The sequence below is a fragment of the Morone saxatilis genome, unplaced genomic scaffold, assembly GCF_004916995.1.
Source record: "Morone saxatilis isolate NCDOM2014 unplaced genomic scaffold, NCSU_SB_2.0 Contig22, whole genome shotgun sequence".
In the NCBI taxonomy this organism is placed as follows: Eukaryota; Metazoa; Chordata; class Actinopteri; family Moronidae; genus Morone; species Morone saxatilis.
In genome coordinates, this window is record NW_023339785.1 from 18999277 (window position 1) to 19005153 (window position 5877).

Below are 5877 nucleotides of genomic sequence, written 5' to 3' on the forward strand. Positions count from 1 at the left end.
GAGGGGGGTGGGAGGGTCACCATTTTCACCGGAACAGGCTATTTAACCATCCAAATGATTTCTAAACGGGTTTATTAAGCTGAAAAAGTTGCCAAGTTCCCCTTTAAGAAAAATCATCTTGTCATCTTCTCAATGTTTGATGTGGAAGGCAACGTATTTAACAAATTTGTTAGAGCTCAAGGATACATCCAAATGTGTTTTGGTGTTTAACCCTGAACGTAAACATAACTTTGGTTTGAGAAAACTACATAGGGCATCTTTAAAGGCGAAAACAGGAGTGAATTGCTGAGAAGTGGAGAAAAGTGGCCATTCGTATTTACTACTTGACTTGAACGTAACACAAGTGCCATGCACTGGCACTGAGAACAAGAACATTCAGTGGTTTGACTAACCAAATGAATGGACATCATGATTTAAAACTTTATTCACAAGGTTTAAAATAATCTTTGAATCCACGTTTTCCAGAGCAGCTCGCAATGAGTGAGCAGGCAGTGTCCCTTTTCAAACATATCTATGAACACATTAGCAGAGGGAGTTGTAGGTGCTCACATTTTACACTTTTTGAGCAATTTAAAGACATCTCATCCATATTGACTTAAAGGTTGAGTTTAATGTCTTTGAACTGAATGTTTTGTAAGGGTGTCAGGGTGATGTTGCACTTTATATGAAGAGCTTCAGCCTCCAAGCACTTGTCAATCACAACTTGACTACATCTGTTACAGTCACTTTTGAACATTTGAACACATTGCAGTGCTGTATGTAATAGCAGTCATGTTATAGCTAGGACTAACTTCACGGTCTGTTTGTCAGAGTGATATGTTTTAATTATTTTGTTTTGTTTTCGGATGTATTCGGAATCTATTTCATGTTTATGGTGCATAAAGGCATTGTCTCCTTTCGGTGACACTGTCCAGAAAATAGACAAGTATGCTTTGACAACAGTAACATTCATTCACTTTGACTGCTGTACTGTAAACATACAGAAAGCAGACATGTGTTCTGAGTTGGGACCCCTGGGGCCCTGGCAAGTGATCAACCAATGAAACCACAACAGAGAGGCCAGGCTGGGGTGTGTGTGAATGTGTGTGTATTTGTGTGTGAATGGGGGGTCGCTTCACTGGAAGGGAGGCTTCTGTAACAGCAATTAATGTTACCAGTTTACAGACTCCTTATAGTACTTTAGTGGAAGCATGTGGGTGTAATTTGGCTAAAAGTTCAGGCTGAGTAGTGGAAAGCGGCTGGACAATAACTCTTGAGTGACCCCACAGAGACCATTCAAAAATAGTATCCTCTCCAGTCACACTATGCACACTGCAGGTAAAAGTGGCCCCAGTCTGGTGTTTTTCCTTTGTATACGTGACTCAAATTCTTTCAGCATGAACAGAAACTAATAATAATAGTAATTTTCATAAATTTTCTCTTTGTGGTCCTAAATGTGATACATACCTTATTTGTGGAAATTGTGACTCCAGTGTAAAATCTGTCAGTATTCTGCAAGTATATCTGTAATGGACGCATCTCACTCTGTGTGGAATGTAATCTGGATTATTACCTAAATGCCAAAAACAAAATCAAACACTAACAAAACAGCTCTGAGTGGTGTAACTGGTGTAAAACGTGAAGAGTATACAATGCAGATGAGGACTTGTTTCATATTTAGTTAAATACGCTTATTTGCTTTTGACGAGAAGATATCACTGTCTTGTTTTTCTGCTGAATATAAAAGTAGCTATGAGTAGCTATGAGTTTCATTTAACTCTTAGGAAAAAAAGAGAATAATAATAATAATAATAATAATAATAATAATAATAATAATAATAATGTCTGTGAAACATTACCTATTTCTGCTCAAGAATGCCAGGTGTATAGTAACATTGCTATTTGGCATTAGAGGTCAGTTCAGAAAACATAAAATCAAAAAATCTGAGCAGAAAAAGAAAGCCAAGCATAACGTTTTGCAGTGTAAACATAACTTCTAAAACCCCTCAGAGGAAAATGAGCATGAGAAGGGAGCAGTGCTGGGCTCTGAGAAGCCGTGACATATCAAATACTAAAGTTTTCGAGGAACCTGAAGATGATATCTTAGTTTCTAAATTTGGATCAGTTTATGACTGTGTGCATTTATGTGGGTGTGGGTGTGTGTGTGTTGATGGTGTCAGGTGAAAACCTTGTATCTCCTAAATGTTCACTTCTCAGGGGCTTCATTTAAGAAAAAAATTCCTGTTTTAGCAGGATGACAGTGCAATTTTGGCTTCATCCAAAAGAGTTTAGAGTCTAAGGAGTTGAAAAACTGTCTCAACTCATTAAGGAGCGTGTAAACTTGACATTTCTCACTGCCAGTGTGCATACTGCAACAGAAAAACACACAGCTTTGTAAGATTGAGCTGCAAAACCTTCTCTCTCCCCCATTAATCCGCTCTTTGGTGTGTTAACTCACCTGACTCGTGAAAAGAGAGGTTTTACTGGCCCAGCTCAGCAGGCCAGCTCTGGGCTCTGATTCCAACCGGTGTGAAAGCGCCACATCTCAGACCCTCACTTAACTTGCCTCAAACAATGTGCTATTATAGAGTTTGCTCTGTATGGGTTATATTGCTACAGCGCTGGCAGATTACAAAGTGCTTCGTCTCATTACTGTCCATATAAGCCCACAGGCCTCGCCAGCACAAAGGAGTGATTGAGTGATAAGGAGAAAGAGATGGCCCGTAGCTGCCCATGAGAGCCCTCACCTTGGCTGTTCTAGCCTCGATGAGGGCAGAGGTGATGTCATCATGGCTAGAGACACAGGGGTCGACCCCTCTGATAGGTGGGCATGCTGGGACAAAAGAGAGCAGCTGGGACACAAAGATCCCATTTAATGAGAGTGAGACATGAGGCCAGAGCGGACTCCGTGGGTGGCACATAGTGTCATAGCTGCTGAAAAGGCCGGTGAGCAATTAATCATCTGATTCAAGAAGTGGGCAAAGGGCTTATTATGTAAGGTCAGTTTAGACAACATCATTGAGGGGAAGGGAGCCTTTCTGGGTTACACTTCAATTTTATCACACTGATCCCCCAAATTTTACAAGATCCCATTATATTGGATCCAGGGATGCTATATTTATCATGATGGTCAGGTCCAACAATGGTGCAACATAATATGACACACTTACCCCTCATTAGAGATGAAGGGTCCTTTGTGGCAGCCTGACAATCATTAAAACTTCTCCCCTGGCTTGGCTTGTTTACTCTGTGGTAATTACCAGGTTATTGTGTAGCCTGTGACCCACATTCAGAGTCAGGTCAGCCAAGACATGGGGGATAATTGACAATGTTCAGAGAAGTGCACGTAGAGAAAGAGTGTTAGAGTGGATAGTCATTTGTTCCTGCCTCATTAGACTGTGTTAGAAGACAAGCTGGCTCACAGTATTCTTGCAGTGGAACAATACCTCTTTCCACTGTAAGACCAAAACGTGGATTCTGGTGTGTAAATGTGTTTGAGAGGGCATATGGCAGCCTCATTTATCCATTTAAGCATTCATTTATTCACTCGCTGGTAATATGGAAAATAAATGAATAAACTGACTGTGTAATGTATATGTCTTCGAGGTGAGCTCATTTTGACCGAATATAGCTTCTGAAGCATTTTTGGACTGTGTGGCTCTTTAGCTCCCCCATTTCACCTGTCCAAGTGAGTACACCACTTCTCCTGGCAGTGCTCCTACCATGACAGAAACAAATGACTGACTGCCTCCCTTAAACACACACACACACAGACACACACACATATAAAACCTCTGCCTCATCTTGAATCCTTTGCCATATATTACAGTTAGCTCCCCACTGTTCATTGGCTGCAGCCTCACTTTGAGTTTATGCAAATCTGAAAATCTACTTATGCTCTTCATTGTGTTTATTATGGGATTATCTGCGCAAAGCAACACTGGCCTGAACACAACCAATAAAAGCTAATGCTAGGCCAACCTGTGAAAAACTAATAGGTTGCATGCCCCCAGCATCACTAATGCTGGCAAACTAAACTGAATTTGGCAGTCAGTGTGAGGTCTAGGCTACTCGCCGTGAAACCAGTTCTGTTTGTTTAAAGGCATCCACACAAGAAGGTAGACCACATGAGAAAAGTTGGGAGCAGACAACTCTTTAGTTCCTTCAAAAAAATAAGTAAACAACTTAACAAAGCCTAACACACAAGGTTCAAAGGACTGAATTTGTATGTAATAAACTGAATAAAATGCAACATAATTGACCAATTGCAGGTGAGGCCCTGTAGCGAGATGGTGAACGAGGCTGTGTAAAAGCTTGGTTTTGGTTGCATTAAGCACTTTTGCCAGCGCCCACACACCCGACTTGATTTAGTTTTAAGTATGATGAAATGCCCCATGAAATTATTGTGCATCACTGTACACGTGCAATTCATTTTCTAAATTGTAAAATTTTAAAAGAAATATTAGTTTACTGAAAAGAGCACCATTACTAGTCTGTAGACACAGTATAAGGAAGGGGTAAAGTAAGGGTTAGTTGTTCTGTTTTCAGTTGTTAGCCATAACTCCGACCATAGCCATAATTCCAAAATTCACAAATGGTATGTTTGATTGAGTATTTAACCTCAGAATGAAGAAAGAAATTGAGTTAAACTTGTGTTAACCACCAACATAATTTCAGGGTTTTGACCGAAGCCCCATTCAAATTGTGAACCAGCTGCTAAAAAACGCTAAAAAAAAAACGTTAACTCACTGCTGGGTTTTAGCACCAAAACCCCAAAGTTAAAATATTTAATTTCCATTTTAACCAACTTCATTTAATGTTGTTGTTAGAAGTCATCGGTATATAAGAAGTCTGATTCTGAAGGAGAAATATTGTAACTTTTATTTGTGTCTGAGATTATGCAGTGCTCCTCAGACACATCTTGGACCCTGTAAGAATATGCACTGGTGAGCAATAATAACCCTTTTAGGCAGCTCATTAGAAAAGTGTTATTTGACATGGCCTGATTGGAGAGCATTGTTTCTATACTGGCGCCTGTGTTTACAGAAAACAGCATTGGACTGTGATGATATAATAGCTTTATATATGACTACCTGTTTGTAAAGAATAAAGCATTGTATTGTACTGTTGAGGAGTACCATATGCATTTGGCATTTTTTTTCCTTCTTTGGAAAAATAAATCGTCAAGAAAGGAACTATTTTCTGATAGTGGTATAAATAAAGCACATGATATATTTAGAATAGTTGAGGTTAATTAGCCAGCTCATGAATTAGTGGTTGGGTCCAGATCAAACCAACATGTCACAGATGCTTGTGAACCTCAGTGACATGAGGTTACAATTGTAGGATGTTTTGGGATATTTGTTGTTTACGATGTGTGTTCTACAGTTAGGGTAATTGATTGCTGTGATGGTGTGTGTTGGAACATGTTGTATTTTTCCGTAAGGCCAGCGGCTGAGAGGGGGCTGGGCTGCTGCAGCAGATAAAAAAGTCTTCTAGGACCGTCCAACCTTCCCAGGAATTCCCAGAATTCCATTTCCTAATAATGACATCCGTGGAGCAGAGGCCCAACAACCTCCCCCTATCACCCCAACACACACTTGCCTGAACACATGCACGCAGGCACACACACATGCAGAAGTAGGGGCGCTGCAGCACCCCCTGCTGGAAAAGGGTCAAGCTGCAGACATGCACAGCTTCTGCCAGATGCAAACAATAAACACATTAAAACATTTTAAATAATGAGGAATGAGGATGTTTTGAGAATTGCAATACTGAATAATTATCAATTATTAAATGATTAGCTTATTATTATTAGCTTACTGAATTTGATGATGGTGTGTGTGTGTGTGTGTGTGTGTGTGTGTCTATCACAGGGTTAGAGGTTTAAATAATGTA